General features: G+C 43.9%; 1 protein-coding gene across 20 annotated transcripts in view; it reads right to left on the bottom strand.

Annotated features, from left to right (window-relative positions):
- Positions 1 to 26,416, bottom strand: part of RAD51B (RAD51 paralog B) — a 348,291-nt gene that overhangs the window by 264,788 nt on the left and 57,087 nt on the right. The window lies entirely within an intron of this gene.

Genomic DNA, 26,416 nt, shown 5'->3' with positions numbered 1-26,416 from the left:
TGGTTTATTGTCCTCTGGGGGTATTTTTGGTTGCCCATGAAGATTCTGACCTAAAGCTCACGAGGTGAGATATCTATATATCTATATGTGTATGCGATATTAATGGACCATTGACAAGTCCAGAGGCCTGATGTAAACAGAGGCAGGGAATCCTTTTGATATTTGCTCCCCCCACTTTTTGGGGTAAATTCAATTTGTTATTGTTATTATTCATAATAATATTGATATCATTAATATGTTATTATTGATAATATTTTTGTTATATCTGTGCACAGCTACTAACATAAATTGTTGTGCTGTTACCAAACTCATAATTAGATGACTGAATATGGAATCAAATTGTGAAGCCAAATAGAGAACACCTTTCAGGATCTGTATTGCAATTAGGTGATCCTACAGTCACTGGCCCTCAACAGCTTCCTGCCCAGGCGGATACAGGCCTTGGCGCTCGCTGTTACTGTGCTGCTATATTCTGTGAGGGCTGACAACTTAAAAAGGAAGCCCAACAGTCAACCTCGGAAAGAGGTTGCAATAGGCATAAATGTCCCCTGGACCCTCACGAGAGATCCTTGTGAGGGGAAGTGGCCTCTCAATAGATAATGCCATGGAATTCTTATAAACAAAATGATGCCGGCATTGTTTTAGTCATCAAGATGTAGCATCAACCATAATGTTAGGAATATGAGTCACCTAACAGGTATTTGGGTTAGAAATATATAAACCAGGATAAACATTTTAAAACTGTATCTTTAAGAAAATGCAAAACTGTAATTAGGTGTGGTTTCTCAAACGGCCATAAGATAGAGACAGAAACCTGGGTTGTTTAGTCTGTCTCAGAAGAGAGTGTGAGTCAGTCTCTGTTTCCTTCTGTTGGAAAGTATTGCCGTTCCTCCATTTCTTCTAATTGACTGATATTACTGGATTTAATGTAAGTCTGTTACTGAACTGTTTTTTGACACTGGACTTTGATATTTGGATTATCCCTGGATTGAAAACTGACTGATTTAACTTGTGAATGACTTTGGATTGCTTATTTTGGACTTTGCTTAACGTTTCTGGAAGTAAAAGTCTACATTTACTGCACAGTGTATCTGTGTGCTGTATGTGTATTATTCAAACACTCCTCTCAAATACATCTCCCTGTATGCGCTCATTCTCCTAACGGGGAATTACCTCAACACATCACCTCTTATTATGAGCCGATGCGAATCTAACTAGAATTTGAGAATTTGAGCAGAACTCTGAGTCCTCTGGCTCCACCCGATCAATAGCCCTTGCTCCTTCTATATACCTTGCGGGAGTATATCTGAAACTACAGAATCTCCTGTGGAGAGATACCTGAGGGTAAGGATGCTCTGTCCTGCTTAGTGACCAGAGTTATAGGGAATTCCAATCGGAAGGAGCGCTCTGTTGTTGTCCAGAGCAGTATGCTGCACCCCCGCAGAGATACATTGGCGTATTGAGAATTCCATCCACAGTCTCATCTTTGCAGGGATCTTTTCCGGTAAGTCATCAACTTGACAGAATCTGGCTGCTGTTGGAGCAATGTGGCCACAGAGGCCCTTCGAGTCACTTGTACTGATCCAGATGGGCTACCTGAACTTGTGCACCTGCGCTGTGTCTGGATTACAGACAGATCCAGGGGTGGTTGCAGAGGGGGACTGGAGCTGAAGTAGGCCTGGAGGAGATGAGGTTTGAGAATTTTCTTCATCCTCCCACATGAACTTCTTCATGTGCTTTTCTAGTATTTTTTGGCGCTTGTTAGCATCTTTTTCTGCTGCTTTTTCTTTCTGCTTCACAATTTGTTTTGAGAATTTGACATGGCTCTTCAGCTTCTGCCGCTTGCCATTGTGACCGCTTATTAAATTTTACTGTTAATGAGGCTGAAATGTTGGGTGGTTGGCATGCCCAGGGGCCTGAACCAGCAATGGCCAGGGAACCCTAAAACAATGCTCCCCAGTTTTGTATAATCTTATGTAAGAATATTGAATTCTTATTCTTGTTCCTATTATTATTATCGTTATTATTATTTTGTTATTAATATTATTATTTCCGAATTAGCCAAATTTGGAACACCTCATAGGCCTAGAAAGGAGGAATTGTTGAAATAAGATGTAGGCCTGCGACAGCTTCCTGCACAGACGGACACGGGCCTTGGTGCTTGCTGTGGTGCTGCTGTTTAATTCTGTGAGGGCATAAGCCAACAGTTTCCTCCTTAATGAATAAGGGTCCAAAATAGAATAATTATATCTGCATATCCATATATCCATATATCCATATATCCATATATGTGTGTGTGTGTGTGTGTGTGTGTGTGTGTGTGTGTATGTGTATATATATATATATATATATCTTAAGTTTTCGCGGGTACTTACATGTATGGTATTCAGCTTTGTTCGGGTATTTTCCCACGTCACTGTAGTTGTCCTTTTAAAGATGTAGCAACGTATGCGTATGTATGTATGTATGTATGTATGTATGTATGTATGTATGTATACACACACACACACACACACACACATATTAGGGTGATTTCCCCTGGGTTCCAGGAAGGAGACCCCTGCTTGGGGAAAGAAAAGCCTCTCACAGTTCCAGAAATAAAATGCAGATCACTACCAAATGGTTAGTGAGTCTGCAATGGTGCCAGCCGTTATCTCTTTAGGCGCGTAATGAATTAAATCGGCTTAGCAGCACTTCCACGCCTTGTGGGGAGTTGATACTGCAGAATTTCCCCTTGAATAAAAAGGCACAGTGGGGCAGATGGGCGCTGATGCCCCCACCCCAGACGGTGTTTCCAGGGGAAAGAAAGAAGCCTCGGACCCTTTTAAAATGGAGCCTCTCCCATCAGGCGTGGGCGGCAGCGATTGTAGCTGCTCAGCTTGAAAAGATCGTCATGGTACGGGCTAAGAAATGTGAGTTGTTAGCCATGCGGCTGAGGCGTTATCACCTCCGATCGTCCTGGGGGCGAGAGATCATTATCTGAAGCTACGGTGAGCTCCCTTGGCTCGTGTTATATGCCGTAGGGAGCTGCTTGACTCATTGAAACTAAAAGCCTTAAAGGATTTGTTTAGAGCTTAAAAGCAAACCTTTTTGTTGTCTCCTTTTGAAGCCTTTGCTGTTTCGGCCAAGGGAAAGAAAATTAAGCTGCCTATATCCATGAAGGCTGAGCAAAAACTGGGGACACTAGGGAGGAGTCCCGTGGAGGAGGAGGAGCGTTCTCTCAATTAAAGCCCAGCCTATCAGATGAGCGACAGAAGCGTCATACCAAACAATGGATGCTCTGAACAGCTCATCTGGAGAACAATTACTTTACAGGATTAAAGGTCAAGCTTTTTTAATGTAAACTGAAGAAATATAAAGTGAACTTATTTGACCAGCTTAAAATTCATGTGTTGTGGTTTCTGGTAGCTATTAATGGAATTTCTTTTTGACCAGGACTGAATGACCAGGCTTTAAAGATGTTTATCAATGGGGAGAGATTTCTTTAGGTTGGGGTCTTTTTTTGAGAATGTGATAAGTTGAAATACAAAATGGGTTTATTGACATACATTCCAAGAAATCTCTCACACACTTTTTGAAGATTGCTACCTAGGCCTAAACTAGAGATAAATTAGGAAATGTATATTTATACTGTATTTTCCTCAAGATAACAAATACAACTACCATATATACTCGAGTATAAGTCGACCCGAATATAAGCCGAGGCACCTAATTTTACACAAAAAAACTGGGAAAACTTATTGACTCGAGTATAAGCCGAGGGTGGGAAATGCAGCAGCTACTGGTAAATTTCAAAAATAAAAATAATTACTTTGGGAAACGATCTCACTATCATGAAAGGTTTAATTGATTCACTAACCCAAAAGAAGAAGAAGATGATGACAGCGGGAGGCAGGAGTCACTCTCTTCCCCTCCCTCGGAGGCCCCCTGAGTCAGGAGTCGCTACCGCCGGCGCGCCCCAGTCCCGCGTCGCCTCAGGAAGGGAAAGGCAAAAAGGAAGAGCCGCGGCAGCGCTTGCAACAGCAGCAGCGGCACCAGAGGCTCAGGCTCAGCGGCTCCTGGTTTTGCCCCACCCTTCCCAAGGCAACGTGGGACCGAGCCGCACTGGCGGCAGCAACTCCCGACAGCCCCAGCCGGACACCTGAGCGGAGATGTAGGGAGAAGGCAAAAGCGACGGAAGATCCTTCGGGGAAACTGAGGGGAGACTCACCCTTGGTCCAGATGAGCCCCTTCCCGCCCCTAAGGAAGCAGAGGCAGCCAGCAAGGGCAGGCAAGTCCCGCTTCACGGACTCCGTCCGTCCTCTCACTCCCACCCACCCACCCAAAGCCACGAAGTCCCCCAATCGCGCAGCCCAGAATCGCCCTCCCCTCGGGGCAGCAACGACGCCCGGTTTTTCCCGAGACAAGAAGCTCCGCCGTGCAATGAAAGCACCCTGGCTCTAGGCTCGCGGGCTCAGAAAACAACGCGAGCCGAGGTCACTTCAGCTCCGCTCGGCTTCTCCAACATCCGGCACCGCCCTGTTCTATGTGCCAGGCCCGGCAAGTCCGAGCAGCCAGCGCGTGGAGCAGAGCGGCGCCGGAGATCGCTGGCTGCCTCTTTCGCAGCACGGAGGCCTCCCCGGCTGGCCAGCTGCTCTCCTCCTTCTCTGCCTGGGGAGGCTTCTTGTGCTGCAAAAGAGGCGGCTAATGATCCCCGGCTCCGCTCGGCTTCTCCAACATCCAGCACCGCCCTGTTCTATGTGCTGGGCCCGGCAAGTCCGAGCAGCCAGCGCGTGGAGCAAGACGGCGCCGGAGATCGTTGGCTGCCTCTTTCGCAGCACGGGAGGCCTCCCGGCTGGCCAGCTGCTCTCCTCCTTCTATGCCTGTTTGTTCTGTGTGGCCGAGGAGGAGGAGACCGGCCGGCTGGTTGGGGAGGCTTTCTGCGCCGAGGAGGCGGCTGCTGGTGTCCGGCTTTGCTCCGCTTCTCCGATGGTCCGGCGCGGCCCTGTTCTTTACTTGGGCAGCCGGGCGCCCGCAACGGCGCCCACGGCGGCAACAGGCAGTTCCGTCCGGGCTCCACTCAGGTGTCTGGTGGGGCTGTCGGGAGTTGCTGCCGCGGTGCGGCCCCAGTCCGCGTCGCCTCGGGATGGGAAAGGCAAAAAGCGCTTTGCCTTTCCCTTCCCGAGGCGGCGACACGCTTTGCCTTTCCCTTCCCGAGGCGACGCGCTTTGCCTTTCCCTTCCCGAGTGACGCGCTTTGCCTTTCCCTTCCCGAGGCGACGCGGACTGGGGCCGCACCGGCGGCAGCAACTCCCGACAGCCCCAGCCAGACACCTGAGCGGAGCCCGGGCGGAACTGCCTGTTGCCGCCGTGGGCGCCGCTGCGGGCGCCCGGCTGCCCAAGTAAAGAACAGGGCTGCGCCGGACCATCGGAGAAGCGGAGCAAAGCCGGACACCAGCAGCCGCCTCCTCGGCGCAGAAAGCCTCCCCAACCAGCCGGCCGGTCTCCTCCTCTCGGCCACACAGAACAAACAGGCAGAGAAGGAGGAGAGCAGCTGGCCAGCCGGGAGGCCTCCCGTGCTGCGAAGAGGCAGCCACGATCTCCGGCGCCGTCCTGCTCCACGCGCTGGCTGCTCGGACTTGCCGGGCCCAGCACATAGAACAGGGCGGTGCGGATGTTGGAGAAGCGAGCCGGGGATCATTAGCCGCCTCTTTGCAGCACAAGAAGCCTCCCAGGCAGAGAAGGAGGAGAGCAGCTGGCCAGCCGGGAGGCCTCCCGTGCTGCGAAAGAGGCAGCCAACGATCTCCGACGCCGCTCTGCTCCACGCGCTGGCTGCTCGGACTTGCCGGGCCCAGCACATAGAACAGGGCGGTGCCGGATGTTGGAGAAGCCAAGCGGGCCGGGATCATTAGCGCCTCTTTTGCAGCACAAGAAGCCTCCCCAGGCAGAGAAGGAGGAGAGCAGCTGGCCAGCCGGGAGGCCTCCCGTGCTGCGAAAGAGGCAGCCAACGATCTCCGACGCCGCTCTGCTCCACGCGCTGGCTGCTCGGACTTGCCGGGCCCGGCACATAGAACAGGGCGGTGCCGGATGTTGGAGAAGCCGAGCGGAGCCGGGATCATTAGCCGCCTCTTTTGCAGCACAAGAAGCCTCCCAGGCAGAGAAGGAGGAGAGCAGCTGGCCAGCCGGGAGGCCTCCCGTGCTGCGAAAGAGGCAGCCAACGATCTCCGGCGCCGCTCTGCTCCACGCGGTGGCTGCTCGGACTTGCCGGGCCCGGCACATAGAACAGGGCGGTGCTGGATGTTGGAGAAGCCGAGCGGAGCCGGGATCATTAGCCGCCTCTTTGCAGCACAAGAAGCCTCCCAGGCAGAGAAGGAGGAGAGCAGCTGGCCAGCCGGGAGGCCTCCGTGCTGCGAAAGAGGCAGCCAACGATCTCCGGCGCCGCTCTGCTCCACGCGGTGGCTGCTCGGACTTGCCGGGCCCGGCACATAGAACAGGGCGGTGCTGGATGTTGGAGAAGCCGAGCGGAGCCGGGATCATTAGCCGCCTCTTTTGCAGCACAAGAAGCCTCCCCAGGCAGAGAAGGAGGAGAGCAGCTGGCCAGCCGGGGGAGGCCTCCCGTGCTGCGAAAGAGGCAGCCAACGATCTCCGGCGCCGCTCTGCTCCACGCGCTGGCTGCTCGGACTTGCCGGGCCCGGCACATAGAACAGGGCGGTGCCAGATGTTGGAGAAGCCGAGCGGAGCTGAAGCCACCTCGGCTCGCGTTGTTTTCTGAGCCAGCGAGCCTAGAGCCAGGGCGCTTTCATTGCACGGCGGAGCTTCTTGTCTCGGGAAAACCGGGCGTCGTTGCTGCCCCCTGAGGGGAGGGCGATTCTGGGCTGCGCGATTGGGGGACTTCGTGGCTTTGGGTGGGAGCGAGGACGGACAGAGTCCGTGAAGTGGGGCTTGCCTGCCCTTGCTGGCTGCCTCTGCTTCCTTAGGGCGGGAAGGGGCTCATCTGGACCAAGGGTGAGTCTCCCCTCAGTTTCCCTGAAGGATCTTCCGTCGCTTTTGCCTTCTCCCTACATCTTCCCTCTGTTAAAATTCCCCCCACACACACACACACTTATTTTCGGGCGGATAGATTTTGTGTCTGAGCATTCTCACATGACGGTGGGTCTTTCCCCCTAAAAACAGTTAAAAAAAGAAAAAACAATATATCCTCATGCAAGAACTTTTCTACTTCCAATTACCCCCATGCTTAAAAGTTGCAAAGGAAACACGGAAGCAGGGAAGCGCCTGCCCAGCTCCAGAGCTCCACACCATTTTTTTTTCAGAGGGGAATCTGACTCGAGTATAAGCCGAGGGGGTTTTTTTCAGCACAAAAAATGGGCTGAAAAACTCGGCTTATACTCGAGTATATACGGTAATCAGCACTTTTAAATGGTCATTTTTGAGGTTAGGAAAAATACTGAGAAGAAACAGTTCAAATCTCTCCCCGATCTGCCTTCCAATAATTATCAGGTGAGTGAAGAGATCAGTAAAGATGCTGTATCTATGCTCCCTTCACTCCAGAACTAATAGTAGCTTTGTTAATGTGTGATTTAAACTAAGGAAGGGAAACTGGAGGTATTAATTCCTTTACGAATAAACCAAATTTAAAAAAGTAGAAAGAGGATGATAACTATTTTATTATAAAACACCTGGCTTTTTATTTCTAGTAATAAAGAGTTGTTTAGATTATTTACAATCCAATGTTGACAGAGGAATAGAGGTGATAAAGAATCCTTATCCACCAGACATGCCACATACTAAAAAGGTAAACCAATTTTACCTTTTAAATAGTCATTTTTATTATTCTGCCCTTGTTGTGGTTGTAGATAATGATTACATATTACCATGTACTAGAAGGAAAGTCTTCTCTAAATTACAGGTGAGGGTCCGAGCTAGGTAAGGGAAGACAAACCATCACTGAAAGTTAAAAAGTGCAGAATTGGTTGTAGGAGGAGTAACCCGAACATCAATAGTTGGTAAAAGATCAAGTAGAAGAAGACAGAAAATACAACCATCAGTTGAGCAGCCAGAAGGCCATTGGTGATTTTGCAAGAACTGGTTTGGTAGAAGACCAAAAGGGGTCAAGAGAGCAATCAGAGTATTACAGAGGGTGTAAGTAGACCACTTCTTCAAGTGACTTGGAACAAAAGGAAGGAGAGAGTAAGTGATAGTTTCTGAAGATAAAAAGAACAGTAGCATACAGTATTTGAAATGAGAGGTTGATGTTGTTTGAAGTAAAAAAAAAGGAAGAGAAAAGATTTGGAAGAAATGGAAGATACCACTAACGTGAAAAAACTGAAATATTTCTTTAATGGAAAGAGGATAGGAAAATAGAAGGAAAAAAAACCCTTTCAAATGACTTGGACTATTTTTGATCTATAAAAAGAAACATATGGAGCAGTAAGACATAAAACTTTAAGAATAAAAAAATGAAACATGTTCAGATACCCATGTAGTAAAGTATACTGAGTTATATAAACATAGCTGATAAATTATGATGCGGATGGCTTAGTCAATAAGCAATTACAACAATTTCATCAATAATACTTTTCAAAAAATCTTTTTTGTACTTTGCAGATTACAATATTAATGTCATATAGAACTTTAATACATGTGTTTTATAGTGTAGGTGCATTAAATGCATTATCAGAAAGGTAGGCTATAAAATTTATAAAAATAATAATCTGGATGGAATATAACCGAAAATGTAGGGAAGATATGGGCTTCATAACAACTTTTTAAAAATTATCCTGGTTTGTAGAATTCTAAAATGAATTATCTGACAAATCCAGTTCTAAATATAGCAGATTTTTCTCTCAACATTATATCAATTCAATGCAAACAGAAATAAGTTCTTTAGATGTAGCTATTCTGCCACCTACTGTTGTTTTCATGGTTAAATCAGAAAAATCCCTATGAATAGTAATACTTCTTACTTTTTTGAACCACCAATGCATTATTTAATAGTATTTCACATTTTAAAATAACGAAACAATTAAAAATTGGAAACATCTAAACCAATGAGTTCCCAAACTTTTTCGGTCCACCGCCCCCTTGCTGCTACAAACTCATCCTCGGTGCCCCCCACCCAGTGGTGGGATTCAAATTTCTGTGGGCATGGCCTATTTTGAGGGTGTGACTTGCTGGTCATGTGACTGGATGGGTGTGTCTTGCTGGTCATGTGACTGGGTAGGCGTGGCCAGGTGACTAGCAAACCAAATACCAGTCTTGCTGGTCCTCACTTAATGGTTGGTTGGTTAGCAAGTGTTCTAATTTATGACTGGCCTCCCCAGAGCTACTTGACCTGTTTTTGGAGTTTTGACAGCTTTAGATCAGGGGTCTAAATCCCACCCCTATGTGTGTGTGTGTGTGAGAGAGACAGATAAAGAGAGAGGTTGGATCAGATATCTCTCTCTCTCTCCCACCAACGCCAGAAAGCCACAGTCAGTCAAAATTCATATTAGTGGTCTCCAGGATTTAAAATTATGAGTTTGGTGGTCCCTGAGATCAAAAGTTTGGCGACCCCTGATCCAAAGAGATAAGCCTGAGAGAGGGAAAGAGAGAGAGAAAGAGAGAGAGAAAAGAAAGAGAGGAAGAGAGGAAGAAAAGAAAGAGAAAAGGAAGAAAAAGGGACAAAGAAGGGGGGATGGAAGGAAGGGACAGAAAGAAAAAGAAATGAAGAAGGAGGGAGGGAGGGAGGGAGGGAGGAGAAAGATAATGAGATATCTATTCTAGTCCAATCACCTGTTCCAGCAGGGTTAGAAGGGAGTGTGTCTGTGTGTGTGTGTTTTCCTTGTAATTTACCAGTACATTTTGGTTTTGCCTTCAGAATTGGCACTGTAATACATTAGGAAAAAGTAATTTTTAGGGTGCAGATCTGGTCCAATGGATCCTGTTTAAAAACTCAACAAAATGTGGGAGCTTCCTGATAGTCTTGACCATGTTTTGTCCACAAAACCTTTAATAGAAGCCAAAGAGATTTCAATGTTTCAATGTGGAAAAGGGCCTCAGTCTAAACTAGGCCTCATTCAATCTGATGCATAAGGTCTCCCTTTCTTTCCCTCCCTCCCTCCCTCCTTCCCTCCCTCCCAGACTGGCTTTGCTCTACTTTCCCGATGTGCCTGGGGGCCGGTGCTTCAAACATGGATGGATGGATGGATAGAGAGAGAGACAAACAGGCAGGCAGGCAGGCAAACAGACAGACCTTTTGGATGGATGGATGGATGGACGGACAGACAGAATGCAACAGTGGCGGCACTTTGTGAAAGCGGTGGTGACGGCTTTTCCCAACGTGCTGCCGCATTGGAGGCACCGGCTCCGAAGCGGTGCTAGTCAATGGATGAAACTGCAGGGCTGGCCGGTGCCTCGAACGCCGCCCTGCCGCCTCTTCGCATCCCCAAGGGGGCCGGCAGAGGGGCACTAAGAGGTGGCAGGGGTGCATTCGAGGCGCTGGCTGGCCCTGCAGGTTCACCCATTGACTAGCACCGCTCCAGAGCCGGTGCCTCCAATACGGAAGCAGTGGCATGTTACATGCTGCCGCAGCTGCATTCAATGCGCCACCCCATCACCACTTAGCGCCCCTCTGCTGGCCCCCTTGGGCACGCTAAGAGGCGGCAGGAGGGCGTTCGAGGCAGGTTCACCCATTGACTGTAGCACCGCTCCAGAGCCGGAGCCTCAATAGGTGAACCTGCAGGGCCAGCCGGCACCTTGAACGCCCCCCTGCCGCCTCTTAGCACCCCCCTGCCGGCCCCATTGCCTCTTAGCACCCCCTAAGGCATCCCCCCACTCCCCAGGGGGTGGTACCGCCCACTTTGGGAACCACTAATCTAAACCAGCAAACCGTTTTTTATCCCTTCTCCATAATAGTAATTTTATTATGCGTACAAACTAATAGCTGGCACTTGACTGAATCTTCTCCTGACTCTGACCATAAAAATGATAGCTAAGCAAAAAAGAAACATATTATATTATATTTAACTAATAGTCTGTAAATTGTCAAAATGTTGTCAGGTCGAAATCAAACCCTACATGCTGTACTTCTATAATACTAACATATCCACAACCAATACAAATTGCCCTTTAATTGTTCCAATAAATTCTATTATTCTTGGAAATTATAAAACTCTGTAGCATGAGCTGCCCATTTCCACTGTGTTTTGTTCATATTAATCTCTATTTACCTTTCCTTTACATTCTTTTTAAAAAATGAAGACTCATACATTTTTAACAAATTTATAAGCTTTTCTGCCAAGGTAACATGCAATAATAAATTTATCAGCTTTTAAAATGACACAAAATTTTTGGAAGTGAGTTTTGTAGCTTTGTTATCTTGATTCCTCTCACCCCCACCCCAATTTTTTCTGTTATAATTTGGTATGAGACTTGCCCTTTATATTAGCTTTACTCTATGGCAGTATTTCTCAATCTAAGCAACTTTAAGGTGTACAGACTTCAACTCCCTTTATAGAAAGGGGGAAAACTCTTCGTTTTGAGAACAGCTTGGTTTTTCCCATGTTACTTTGATAAAATACCAGTAAAGCTAATAAAGAGTTAAAACACTTTATCCCTGATTCAAAGCTCCATTAAAGGCTTGTTGTAAGGTGCTAGTCTTGGCAAATAAGGACTTCTGTCTAGAGTAAATACACACCCACTTTCAAGGGGCTTTGATTTTTGGCTCCTCGTAAAACAACATTCTCACTTCTCTGGAAACAGAATTTGGGAAAGGAACATACTTTCATCATGAATATAGATTAACCTTCAGTGATGGGATTTCTTCAGAATGGATTCTAGAAAACACTACAGAAAAACAAGGCCGGCTACTTCACTAGCCAATATAGTGTGACGGACAGTGAGACTCTCCAGCAATTCATCACAACTGCAGGAATGCAGGGGAGGATTTTCCAGTTGGGCTGCCAAAGTCAAGCAGAGTTTATGCATTTTGTGTGCTTTCCAAGTACAGCCAATTATTTTATTAAGAAGACTTTTCCTCCCCTTGGTAAATTCACAAGCATCTAGAAGACTTCTATTTATGTTTTCTGATAAAAATGTGCAATAATATAAATTTGAATGACCTTGCCAATAAGTAAAAGAGTTAATTTCTTATGAGAGTGACAAATATAATTGGCAGATGAAATATTACTATATAGAAAGCCAGCTTTACTGGGAGCGAACAACTGACTCAGAAAATACATTTTAATGCGTATTTCCCACACAAACACAAATATAAATCCATTCAGTTTATAGATGTTCTACAATTATAGGTATTCTACAGGAAGCATATTTCTATAGATTTGCTTCCGATGTGGTTCATCTTTTTCTATACAGATGAAAAAGGCTTCTGTACTAGCGATCAAACCAAGCACCATTTTTCAACCATATAAATTATATAAATCAACTGTACATTATCTATTCCACAACTTTGGCCTTTCTTCATCCTTAGTTCAGTTCTGTTCTTCTGCTCTATGCTATATTGTACTCTAGGGTTATTGTTATTATTGACCATGGTTAAGGTGTTGTATTGTATTTATTTCATTGTATATGCCCCATCCCATTTTGGGGACTCTGGGCAGTTAACCACAATACGAAATCAGTAGCTGAGATGCAATGATAAAGAACATCGTAGTCCAACATCAACATAACAAGCTCTATTTCTGGGTCCACCAGATGGACTTCTCTAATTGGTGGGACCTGAAGCATGGCTCATCTGCCAGATATGATGAGATTGGTAACCACAATCAGGGAAAAGTGGCCTTTTAAATAACCTGGGCCAGGTCCATGGGGAGCTTTACTGATAACTACCGATAGTTTAAATTGAATCGGGAGACAATCTGGCAACAATTCAGTTCTCAGAGCAGAAGTGTAACATGCGCTGATTGAGAAGGAAGCATAACTTCCCCACGCCACTGCACGTTGAATCAGGTGCAACTTTAAGATGTTATTTAAGGGTAGAGCATTGTAAAGCACATTGCAGCAGACCACTGAGAGATGACTATAAGCACAAGTGACGAATACTTCCAGTCTAGGAACAGATACAATGGGCATTCAACATGAAGCCGTGCAAAGCCTATCCAGCAGGGTATCATGATAATTGGTACTGAAAGCCAATAAGAATTCCAGAACTGTAAACACAGGTGCACCACTTCCATCCCACTTGCACCTGTGGTCATCTACAAATGTAATCAACACTGTCTTGGTCCCACATCCAGGTCCAAGTTCAGACTGAAAGAGGTCCAGATGACATGCTTCTTCTAGGGTTCTTTGGAGCTGCCACAATAAATCTTTCCTAAAGAAAGATTGGATACTAGGTGAAAATTGTACAGCACAATTGGGCCTAGTGACTGCTTCTTTAGGACAAACTACCCCCTCTTGTGATATAACTTCCTCTGTTAAAAACAAATTCACCGCCACTATAACCTGGAAACATGTTGCCTTCCAAGAGGCTTAGTCAAGTAGGAAGGATCTAACCTACAGGTGGCTGAGCTAGTAGCCACGAGAGCCCTATCAGGACCAACAGGATCAAACCCCTCCTAGGTAATCAAGTCAGACTGAATCTAATCACTTTTGCTTCAATGCTAGAGTCCAATTTGGAGTGAATCGAAGTGACTTTATCCAGCAGATATTCCTCACAGCAACCTTGCAAATAAACTTCCAAGCTTCCCAGGAGAGCCTGGATTGCCTTAAACAAAGCTTTTGAGCAGCTATCCACAGACACAATAAATGTGGAGAAATGCTGACATTTCTTCACTCTTACTGCTACAAGATTGGCCTAAGAGTAACTCAGTTTCATACCTTGTTGCCTTTCAGTAGCATTCTAAATATCATTTCGTCTGTTTCATCTCCCTTAGCTCCTCTAGTTAATTTAAAGTAATTTCTTGTTTGATATAAGCATCACAAATAAAGGAATTGTTCTGCAAAAAAGTAAGTGACATAAAATACACACAAGTATTAGAGCAAAGGATTTTTAAAAATGAATCCCCAATATGTTCAGGAGTACACCAGGCAAACTCGGGAATGATCTCAATTTGTTCAGAAATTGAAAACACAAGCAAATAAAGTTCAGACATAATTATTTCAGTTCAATTTGCCACACAATGAATGCCATTTCATGACATTTCCACTGAGAGCCAAGCATGACTGAAAACTATGCAAGTTACATAACTCAGTTTCATTTTCCTCAATTTTGTTTTTCCTTAAGGCTTTCAGTTATTTACTCACTACATGCATATTCTATGCAAGTATGCCAACGGTCCTTTTGACCATGGCAGCATAGAAAATTGTTTAATAAATAATAGTTTTATTTGCTGAATTTAGTAAACATTTTGCAGCATAATCTAGCAGATATTTTCCAGAAACTATATACATTATGATGTTTCACTATGACAAACTTTCTTTAAATATAAGACCAAATAAGTTATACTATATATAAAATGGCCACAATTTCTTCTGTTAAATGGTTTGATAAATAAAGTGTGTGGTAACATGTCAAGATTGCTGCCATCATCTCGGACTTCCGGTTTGCAAGGCTTCGGCGGCGGCAGGAATCCGCGATCGTGCGTGGTTTCTGCTGCGCTCGCCACTGGAGTGCCCCTGATCCAGCCGGATTTGGGGGCTAATTGTTACCCCGTTGAAGTAACTGAAGACAGGGGAGATCCAGCAGGGGTCCAGGGGAATCGCAACCCCCTCCTCAGCTGGCTTAACTCCCTTTTCCGAAAGCGGTGGAGCGGTGGTCAGCAATGGCCGCCACAAAGAAGCTTTCATCCGGATAAGAATGTGCAGGAGGAAGCTGAGAAGTGAAAGTTTTGGCTAACTGGGATAATAAGTAACATTTAAATACCCTGGAATTTTAATTTCATTAAAGATACATCATTTCCAAAGAAGATCAGAAAAAGCTGCGGATGAAAGTTAAAAGGGAAAGTTTGTTTTTTCTCACTCTCCTTCCTTACGGTGATAGCAGATGGAAATCGGAAAAACCCGTTTTGGCACCAGCAGGTAATTAAATTTGAAAATTAAAGCCAAGGGGACATTAAAGATTTCTGAACATTGGAAAGAAAAAAAATTTTTTTTTTTTTTGCTATAAGTGGGAAGGGAGAGGAAAAGAATTAATATTAAGATTTTGCTGGAGGAGGCTGCTTGGAACATATAAGACTAGAGTTAAATTGTAACAAGACTTCTAAAAGATATATTTTGGAACTTTGCAATTGAACTGTACCCCAGGAAGAGAAAGTATAAAAAGAAGAAAGTGCTAAATGAAAACAGTTTGTGCGTATTTGGATTGCTTGGTGACTTTGGGACCTTTGGAAATTATTATTTGAAAGACTAAAAACATTTGGGTTGTTTAAAAATTTTTTTCACAATGGCATTACTTGTTGATGAATTGAAAATGGAATTTGAAAAGCTAAAAGAAGAGGAACAAGAAGGGAAGGGCTCTTCTGGATCTGTTTTTCATTTTTTAGAAATGGCGATTTCTACCTATCAGAAATTACAAGAACAAGAAGGTTGGGATGAAGAAGAAGAAGCCATCTTTAATGAACAAATAACTTTAGCTGAGGAAGAAAAGGGAAAGAGGGGAAAGAGAATGGAGAATTTAAGACTTAAAAAAACAACCAAAAAAGGGAAAAATAAGGTGAAAAATCGATACAATGTCAGAAAGCAACAGAAAAGAGGAATACAGAAGAGGGTGGAGATTAAGAGGGTGGAGATCAAGAGACGGGGGGGTAAAAAGGCTAGATTGGAGAAGAAAGGAAGGGAAAAAGGGAAGAAAAGTTACAAAGGTTTGAAACAAGATGTAAAGAAACAGGATTTATTCAGAGATAATGGGTAAAAATATGATTAAAAAAGAGATTCTGCAAAAGTACATAAGACTGTATTGTTGTATTTGTATTTGAAATAATGTTAGAAAACTGGAACATTATATGATTATAAAATGGGATAAAATATTAAAAGGAATGTGTAAAATGTTTAAGATTTAAGGATAGAGTTTAATTTGCTATGGATTATTGTTTTAATTATATTATAAACTTATTATTTTCCTATTTTAAAATATAGTACGTAGCTTTAGAATGTACTAAGCAGAATCAGAATGAAAATTATATATTATTTTAAGTGTTAAATTTAGGGGAAAGATATAAATGCGTCATACTTCAATCAGTGATTACAGGAGAAATTTTGTGTTAATGAGAAAAGATAATAGATAATTGAAATAGAATAGACAAAAGATACAAGCATAATGATTTAAATTGAGATGAAATAAATAAAATAGAATTAAGAGAGTGAAAAGAGGGGAGAAGCTATATAGAAAATGTAGAATGGTAAATAAGATATGAAATGGTATATAAAGTGAGCATGAATTTGATTTATGTCTGTACAAAAAGATGTAACCCGGGACTAAGCTGCTTTCCAAAAAGAAGTTTTATGTTTTCATGTTTTGTATTTTGTTTGTGTATTGTTTATTGAAAATTAATAAAAAAATTATTAAAAAAAAAGATTGCTGCCATCATCTCAAAAGCCCTTGAAAAGAAACCACTGAGAAAATGCCTCATTTGCTTATCGATCTATATAACGTGGCCTTCCCTACTTTGAGCTCAGTCAGCAAAAATCATTTCCTTTGAGATTCAAAAAAATGTTTTAAGAATACCCAGTAAGGTACAATAACTCATGAAAAGTGCGATTTTCCAAGGAACCTTGTTAAAGAAGAATGGCAACTTCTGGAGAAGTTTGACATAAGGATAGAAACCTGGATCCTTTGATAATTTATTTTCTGATTTTTATACAATTAGACCTGTGCCACTGAGCATCACTTTAAACCATGAGGTGGGTGGCAAATTAATGTAGTAATAATAATAACAACAACGTACATCCTGTGACAATATCTGTCATACCATCAACATCAACAGTATCCCAGGTCACTGAGAAGGACTCAATAGGTGGATAAAAATGCCAAATCCAGTCTGAACATCTGGCTAACTATCCAACAAACCATCAAAATAATAACCAATGGTACATTTAAAGCTCTGCAAAAAACACTATTTGCATGTAAGTAGGGCCATAAAATAGACAAAGTAGCAGGAAATGAAAAAACTAAAATGCTCTAGGATTTTAGAATTCAAATTGACAAATACCTGCCACATAATATCCCAGACTTAACAACTGTCAATAATAAAGATAGTGGATGTGGCATATCTGGAAATAGCAGAAGAGAAGAGAAAGAATTGGAGAAAATAACATAACACAAAGACCAAATAGAAATGGAACAACAATGGCAAAAGAATGCAAAGGTACTATAGTAACAAGAGTACCAAGGTACCTCGGGTACAATCCCAAAACAATTGGTGCACCAGTTGACATCAACACTGACAAATTCACCATCAGCCAATTGCAAGAGGCAGTTTTATTTGGAACACCTTACAGCCTGCGTTGATATTTCAAACACCCATATCTGCTCATCCTAGATCCTTTGGAAGGACTTGACAGGTGGACAAAAATACAAAATCCAGTCTGAACTTTTGGCTATACCCTAAACAACAACAACAACAACAACAACAACAACAACAATAATGATTTATTTTGACAATACATTTGTTCTCTTTGCTGTGCAAATTCACTGGATAAAGGTAAAATCACAACATTTGTTGGGATACAGACTAGATTTTTTTTATGAGTGAAAAATTCAGTTTTCCAAGGTACATTTTATTCCTACATAATAATATATAATAACAATAACAGAATCTACTATAATAAAGTCAAAATTTGAATTTTCTTAAATTCAGATTTGTCTGCTGAAATCCTACTGATTATTTACATACATACACACATTGTCAGAGCTGCCTCCGATCAATTCCTAGGAAAGAAAAGGTACTTTTGCTAAGAACAAACTGATTGCAGCAAAAGTCAGGAAAGTTCTGAAGCAAACAAGAGCAAAAGAGACAAATTGAAAATAATCTCAGAGCCCACTCCCCAGTAGTCAGGCAGATAATCTGCAATTATTGGCCAGGAAAATGTTTTGGGAACATCTCTGGTCCAGGTGCTTTGCGCTGCCTTTGTGCATGCCCTTCCCAGGACGGTTGGTCTTGATGATGTTAAACAACCCAAGCTGGCCTCTCTGAGTCCAAGACTCCCCATCGGTTCTCAGCAATTCCATTCTCATACCTACTGCACACTTCCCCTCCCAGATATTGAGTACACACACACACACACACACACACACACACACACACACACGTATGAGTATGTGAACAAGCAGAGTCAATGGAGAACCTAGCAGGAAAATTGCAAATCACAGTTGTGTGATATCTTGCTTAACAACTGTGAGTTATTTAACAAATGAGGGAGAAGTAAAGACATAAATCGATCATGTTCACATGATTCTCACTTTATGACCTTTTCACTTAGCGATGGTCTTGCTGGCCCCAATAGTAGTCATTGGTACATTGATCAAAGACCAGGTTTGGTTGTCAGCCCAGGAAACAATTATGTATCCCTAGCTAGAATCCACTGGCTGGGAAGATATATGATATAATTTTTTAATAATTATATCATAATTATTTGTGTACACTATTTGTACTTTGTACTTTATTAGTGAAGTTCCAGGATAGAATATCATAACATGTTATAAAGCTATTACAATTACAATAAAACAAGGCAGCAACTGAAAATATTAACAATGCTAAAGCATTCTCAAATTCTACTCAGTTTTAAAATTCACATGTTTATCAAATCAATTACTCTTGAAATCTGAAGTTGAAACCATTCAAAATGTTTTTTTTGGGGGGTGGGGGGGGGGTTGGTGTTTTGGGGGTGGGGTGTGGGGGGGGGTTTTTGGGGGTTTTTGTTTTTTGGGTTTTTTTTTTTTTTTTTTGGGGGGGGGGGTTTTTGGGGTGTTTTTTTGGGTGGTGGGGGGGGGGGGGGGGGGGGTGGGTTGTGTGGGGGTTTTTTTTTTTTTTTGTTTTTTCTAGGGGTTGGGGGGGGGGTTTTTTTTTTTTTTTTTTTTTGTGGGTTGGGGGGGGCCCGGGGGGGTTTTTTGTTTTAAAAGGGGGGGGGGGTTGTTTTTTGTTGGGGCCGGGGGCTGGGCTGGTGTACCGGGCCGGAGGTGTGCTTTTAGTATTATAAACAGTAAGATTTACATAGACAGAGATATATATATATATAACATGATAGTTTTAAATATTAATGAATTGTTTCAAAGGTTTTATTCTGAAGCTTAGGGAAATAACTTCTGCAGCTTTAATTTCATTTCAAAATGAAATGAAATGCAGTTAAAAAAAATTCAAATGCATTTTAAAAAAGCCATATGGAGAAAGCACAGACCTTAAAGCTTTTCATAAAGGTCTGGAATGCTTTTTCTTTCTACTTTAAATATACAAGGAGTTCAAAATTAGATTTCATGCTCATGTCACCATCCTTTGTATATACAAACCACCACCACATTTAGATCATATTTGAAGTCCGACAGATAAACTTGTGTAAACCACTTTTCTTTCTTTTTCTTTTAACTATACAAGTGTCCTGAAAATAAACAAATAAATATACCCAAAATATAGCACACATTTTTCTTTCTTATGTTGAGGGTAAATATAATTATGGCAGGCAATGTAGTTTCCAACATTTATGTTTATCATTCTTCTTTAACATGCAGAAACAACTTGAGACCTTTCTCCCTAGAGGAGATATATAGAAATTTATACCTCAAACAGTTTTTGCTATTTAGAATAGATTAAGATGGTCTCATCAATTACATCAGGTATTATTTGCAGTTTAAATAAGGCACAAAGCATAATGGAGTACATCTAAAAGTATCAATAGAAGGGGAGGCACAATTTGAAAGATAAAAAGTCTTCTCCAGTCCCCTTCATTTAATGAGGTCACAGCTTAGATGCCAAAGGCGCTTTGGATTGTGAGAAAGTTTTAACAAATGAGACCACACAACAAAAATGTTCTGTAATATAAGGGAAAACAAAGATGGCCATAGCAGAAAGTTCAATGTGCAGCAAAACAAATGCAATAAGCTGACAACTGGATGATTCATGCACAAAAATTTAAACAACAAATGCTAATGAGTCAAGGAAAATTACATATATGATATATCCATTTAATAGTTAGTTCCATGCAAAGTTGGAAACCCTAAAATAAAAGTGCTTAAGAAAAAGAGAAAATAGCAATAATTGCACTTCATGGATAGATTTAATATGCCATTTATAGACTTTATGATGAATTTATTAAAATTAAATAATAAAGTAAAACATCCCAATATTGTTAGTTATGAAAATTATTATTGGGATGTTTTACTTTATTATTTATTAAATAATAAAGTAAAATCCCAATATTGTTAGTTATGAAAATTATTATTCTATTACAACAGGGGCAATAACTGATTATATAAATAAAGTGAAAGGAAGATAAGCAATTATTTTTACTTTTATCAAATTATGCTTATTTCATTATTGTAATTATTACAATCTGCCACTAATTTTCAACACTAAATAAAACATCAATAATAAAATGAAGTACAGCTCACCTTGCTACTGTTACGGTAATCAATACTTCAATAATTTAGTATTATTTTGAACATAAGCTTGAATCTGAAATTAAAATTTAGCTAATTTCTAATGACTAGTTTATACTATATTTTGCTGAGGAATCTCCGTTTATTCAAGGATATTACACAACGAGGATTACAGACTGATTATGATTTACTGGTAAGTCTCTGATACAGGAGTCCTTGACCTAAAAAGACAAGGAGACTGGAACTTTCATCGCTAAGCTATGTGGTGATTGAGTCGCACCCAATTTTATGACCTTTTTGACTGCAGTCATAGGTAAATCATGTGGTCATTAAGCAAATCCAGCTTCCCCCACTGACTTTGCCTGTCAGAAGCCTCCCAGGAAGGTTATATATGTCTCCCTCACACTGATGTTGCTACCTGACCAGATAGTGAACTGTATGGAAGAAAACAATCAAACTCAATGTCAGACTCCCAAGTAGATCAGAGAGGAAACATTACAAGATGAGTTAATTCTACTTTATTGTAAGGCTACATTCATAGAACCTTACATACCTGAAAGTCCAAATCTCAGTCTTTTTTGAACTACCACAAAAATTAGGCCAGATTCTTTGCAAGTTTCTTTCTCTGTCTGTGTCTTTGCGGTGGGATCCTCCTTCCCCTGTTATCTGATTGTCCCCTAGGCAGAATTTCTTCTCCCACCCACTCACTAATCCCCACCTTCCAAGGTCATTGTCACATTCCATTGTACTCAGAGAGCACCCAGAACTCAATAATTTGTATAATCCCTGACCTTGGAAACTGGACTGTCACTAATACCGTGTTTCTCACAAAATAAGGCCGGGCCTTATTTTTTTTTTTTTTTTTTTTGTGGGGGGGGGGGGGTTTTTTGTGTTGGGTTTGCTTTCTTCCCCCCCCTCCCCCCCCCCCCCCCCCTCCCTTCTCTGTGGGGCCCCCTTCTTTCCCCCGCTACCTCAAGGCAGAGTCCCCAGCCGCTTTGGGGCAAGGCATGGCTGCCTGTGTCCCCTCGCCATTAAGCAGTCTCTTTCGGACAATGGAAGCTCCCCAAGTGCAGTCACCAGCCACTTCGATCGGCTGGTAGAAGCGGCCTCGGGGCGAGTGCACACACACACTCCCCTTGCCACGAGGCCGCTTCTATCGGCCGACGAAAGCTCTCTTGAAGGCAGAATCCCCAGCTGCTTCGGGCATGGCATGGCTGCCTGTATCTCCTCACCTTTAGGCAGTCTCTTTCGGGCGATGGAAGCTCCCCAAGTGTAGTCACCAGCCACTTCGATCGGCTGGTAGAAGTGGCCTCGCATGCGAGGGGAGTGTGTGTGTGCGCTCGCCCCGAGGCCGCTTCTACCAGCCGATCGAAGTGGCTGGTGACTGCACTTGGGGAGCTTCAGAGTTAACATAGGCTGTATTTATTATACTCAACTTTAAGCTATATTTCTTGTCTCTGAAAAATTGTTAATATGTTATTGCACAAGCCTTAATTTTAGACTATAACTCTGAGATTATAATGATGTGTGAAATAAACAATTGTTTCATAATTATTAGTCTCCTAATTATGAATTACTGATTTTCATTATGAAAATGCATGACTTATTCAAAACGTATTTGTGCTCTACTACTCCTTAAGCTCTTTACATTTTTTTAGAAGTACCTTAGCTGCCTTTATATGAAGTTCCCTCCAATTCCTACCTTAAGGAGCACTAAAACAGATGTGTTTTATATTCCTCCAAAGCTAACTGCTGAAATTTCACTTTCGCTAATTATAATAATTCTACACAATGTCACCAACAATGTCCTTCCCATCAGTATGAGAGATCTATTCCTAAAACATCTGGAAAGTATTATACTGGAAAAATCTGTTCCACAAGAATAATTTTCCACTATTATTTCTAAAGATACAAGTAATCTCCACCACATTTAAATGAGTAATTATTTCAGACATGCACAACACTAATTCTCCATTTAATAAATTAAGTAACATTATACCTATGTCTATCTCCAAGATGAAAAACAATACAAATAAACCACTACACATTTACTATAACTTATATATGAACAGTATCACGGGATATGGAAAAAACAATAGAAGGGTATAGTTGAAATCATAAAGTTGCACAACAGGATGCAGCCACTTTAAGTGTGGCTGAGGGGGAAGGGGGAAGACAGAGATACTTCCAGGAAAATCTTTCTACATAGTTACAGAAACATATTGAGATCATAAATGACTACTCTGAGAACGTCTAACCTCAGTTTCAAAGATTCATCCAAATAATCCCACAGAATAGGCTACATACTTTGTGCAAAGTATCTCATAGGAAAAGAGGCTTCAGTAGGCTTTGCTCTGGAAATTAAACACATCGATCTGGGAAGATGGGGGAGGAAGTACTTTAAATATATTTGTGGTCTGGTCTAATCTTTTCCTCTAATCTGAGAACGTGGTAGGTTTTGAATTGTTCCATGTCTGTCACCTACCAGCCCTGAAGAGGATAGTTGTAAAACGGAAGAGCAAATAATAGCTTTTCTTCTCTAAAATGGGCGTTGGTTATTACCTGACACGCCATTTCTCTTCGAGCTGTGAGGATCGTCCAGAGAGTGGGTGGAGCTTCAGTCTCTGCTGTTGTAGGCTGAGCTTAATTTCTGAGGAACGCCCTCCTTCCATCACGTGGCTCGCCACCGCGTTCCCAGTTTATGCGAAGACGAGAGGAAAACAGGCATTCTTGCTCTCCTCTTACTAGACTTAAAGTGCATTGGCGAAACAAGACCCCACCAGATGGTGAAAGAAAAGGGGGGGCTGGATCGATCCTCACAGCTCGAAGAGAAATGGCGTGTCAGGTAAGAACCAACGCCCATTCTCCTTAGAGCTGCTCGGATCGTCCCAGAGAGTGGGACATACCAAAGCTGGGACCTGTCCTACAGGAGGGACACGGTCTGGTCTGTAGACTCCTCGGGTTCCCTGAGTACCCTCTGAAGGACCCTTCTACCGAAAGAAGCCTCCGCTGCGGCATACCTGTCGATTTTGTAATGCCTAATGAAGGGCGACAGGGAGGCCCACGTTGCTGCCCAGCAAATGTCGAGTATTGGGGCCTGGGTAGCCCAGGCGGCTGAAGTTGCCGCACTCCTGGTGCAGTGAGCCGTGATACCCCTGGGCACTTGGAGGGCCTGTGCCTGGTATGCCTTGGAAATGGCCGCCCTTATCCAACGGCCTATGGTGGTTGAGGGTACCTTGAGCCCTTGTGACTTTGGTTGAAAGGATATAAACAGGGCCTCGGATTTATGGAAGGTCTGAGTACACTTAATATAGATCCACAAGGCACGTCTGACGCCTAAAGTGTGCCATAGTCTCTCCTTTCATGAGTTGGCTTGGGACAAAAATTGGGGAGGATAAGTTCTTGAGCCCTGTGGAAAACTGAGTTAATCCTGGGTAGAAAGGAAGGGTCAAGTCGGAGGACCACCCGGTCGGGATGGAAGACGCACAGGTCTTTCCTAACAGACAGAGCAGCGATCTCTGAGATCCTACGGGCTGATGTAACTGCGACCAGGAACACTACTTTGTAGGATAGGAACTGGAGAAAGACCTCTCTTAGGGGTTCGAAGGGTGGCTTAGTAAGAGAAGTCAGGACTCTGTTGAGGTCCCAGGTCGGATACCGGTGAAGGGACGGTGGCCGTAAGTTTGCGGCCCCTTTCAGAAAGCCTCGGATGCGGGGATGGTGAGAGAGGGAACTGACACCCTCGCAGGAAATGACGGTGGATAAGGCTGCCACCTGACGCCTTAGTGTGTTGGGGACAGTCCCTTGCTGAGACCCTCTTGGAGAAAGTCGAGAATTTGGGCAATAGATGGGTCAGTTGGGTCAATGAAGAGATTGGCACACCATTTGTGGAAAATGGCCCAAGTGGCGCGTAAATCCTTCTGGTGGAGGGACGCCTGGCTGCTAAAATGGTAGCAATGACTTCGGAGGAGAAATTTTCCCTCTTCAGACGTTCCCGCTCAACCTCCAGATGGCTAGTTGGAGCCATTGGGGTCCGGTGAAGAAGGGGGCCTTGAGACAGGAAGATCCTGTCTGCTGGGATCCTCCAGGAGGGGCTACAGATAGGCTGCGGAGGTCCGCGAACCAAGAGCGGCGGGGCCAATAGGGAGCTACGAGAAGCAATTCTGCCCTCTCGTGGAGTACCTTTGAAGGACTCTGGGCACCAGCGCCAGAGGAGGGAAGGCGAAAGGAGGCCCGAGGGCCACGGGCATCGAAGGGCGTTGTGATTCTCCGCCCCTAGAGACGGGAATCTCGAAACGAACCTTGGGAGTTGGGTATTGAGGGGGGAGGCAAACAGGTCTACTACTGGCAGACCGAATATTGCTGTCGCCTCCTGAACAGGGCTGGGTGGAGGCGCCACTCCGCCTGGTCTATGGTGGCCCTGCTCAACCAGTCTGCTCGGGTGTTGTCGATACCGAAATGTGGTCTGCCCTGAGTGAAAGGAGGTGAGACTCTGCCCACCGACAGAGGCGCTTGGTCTCCCTCATTAGGCGTGATGACTGAGTGCCCCCTGCTTGTTGACATGAGTTTTGGCTGTTATGTTGTCGGTGAGAATGAGAACGTGGCAGCCCTGTACCTGAGGGAGGAAACTGCGGAGGGCCAGGTGGATGGCGTGAAGCTCTAACCAGTTTATGTTGCACAGCCTTTCTGTTGCTGACCATCTGCCCTGCGCTGTAAGGGACTGTAGGTGGGCGCCCATCCAGACAGACTGGCGTCTGTGGTCACGGTGAGTCTTGGGGCTCCTTGAGGAGGCAGCCCTTGTTGATCGACACCTTGCTCCACCAAAGGAGGGAGGTGAGAACCCTTGGTGAGACCTTGACCTTGCGCCTTGAGTTGCTTGATCCGGCTCTTTGGTACGGAGCAGGAACCACTGGAGGGATCTGGAGTGGAAACGGGCCCAGGGAATAACGGAAATACAAGATATCATTTTACCTAGCAACTTGGTTAGTTCGAGGAGGGGACCCTCTTAAGTCGCCTGATGAGTTTGACTGATTGTTGAATGCTGAGTATTCTCTCCGGAGAGATGAATACCCTCCCTTTGACCGTGTCTATTATAGTCCCCAGGTGGGATATCCTGGTGGAAGGGGCCAATTGGCTTTTCTTCCAATTGATGAGGAACCCGTGTTCCTGGAGAGCGGTGAGGGTAATTTGGGTATCCCTGACGGCTTGTTCCCTGGAAGAGGATAGGATGAGGATATCATCCAGGTAACAGTGGAGTCGCACCGGGATGGTTCTGAGGTGGGCAGCCAGAGCGGCCACGACCTTGGTGAAGGTTCTGGGGCAGAGGCCAACCCGAATAGGAGGGCCACGTATTGGAAGTGGAGGTTATTGTAGCTAAAACGCAGAAATTTGGAGTGGGAGGGTCAATTGGGATGTGTAAATATGCCTCAGAGAGGTCAATGGATGACAACCAGTCTCCCTGTCTAACACCCAGGAGGATGGATTGCAGCGTGTTCATTTTGAATTTGCGGTATACAAGATGGCGGTTTAGCCACTTTAAGTCCAAAATCGCCCTCCATCACCCCAAGTGTTTGGGCACCACAAATAAGTGGGAGTAGAATCCCTGTCCCCTTTGGGACGGAGGAACGGGCTGGATGGCCTATATGTCAAAGTGCTAAATTGCTGAATCCATGAGGTTGCGTTTGGTGTGGTTCTTGGAGAGGGGACATGTCATGTAGAAATCGGGGGGTAGAGAGGAACTCGAGGGCAAGGCCAAACCTGATGGTGTCCCTGACCCAGGCGTCCGAAGTGGAAGAGTCCCACTGGTTGGCGAAGGTTTTAAGTCGCCTGCCAATGGGAATTAAGTCAGGTGGCTTATCTGAGTGCCGGAAGGGCCTGCTGCAAGAGCCACGAAAGGGCCTCTTGAAGTTAT

Source organism: Notechis scutatus, chromosome 1, assembly GCF_049901735.1.
Source record: "Notechis scutatus isolate UNSWTSFEM ecotype Mainland chromosome 1, rNotScu1.2, whole genome shotgun sequence".
Classification (NCBI taxonomy): Eukaryota; Metazoa; Chordata; class Lepidosauria; order Squamata; family Elapidae; genus Notechis; species Notechis scutatus.
Note: the sequence above shows the minus strand (reverse complement) of the source record. Positions and strands in the feature narration are given on the sequence as shown.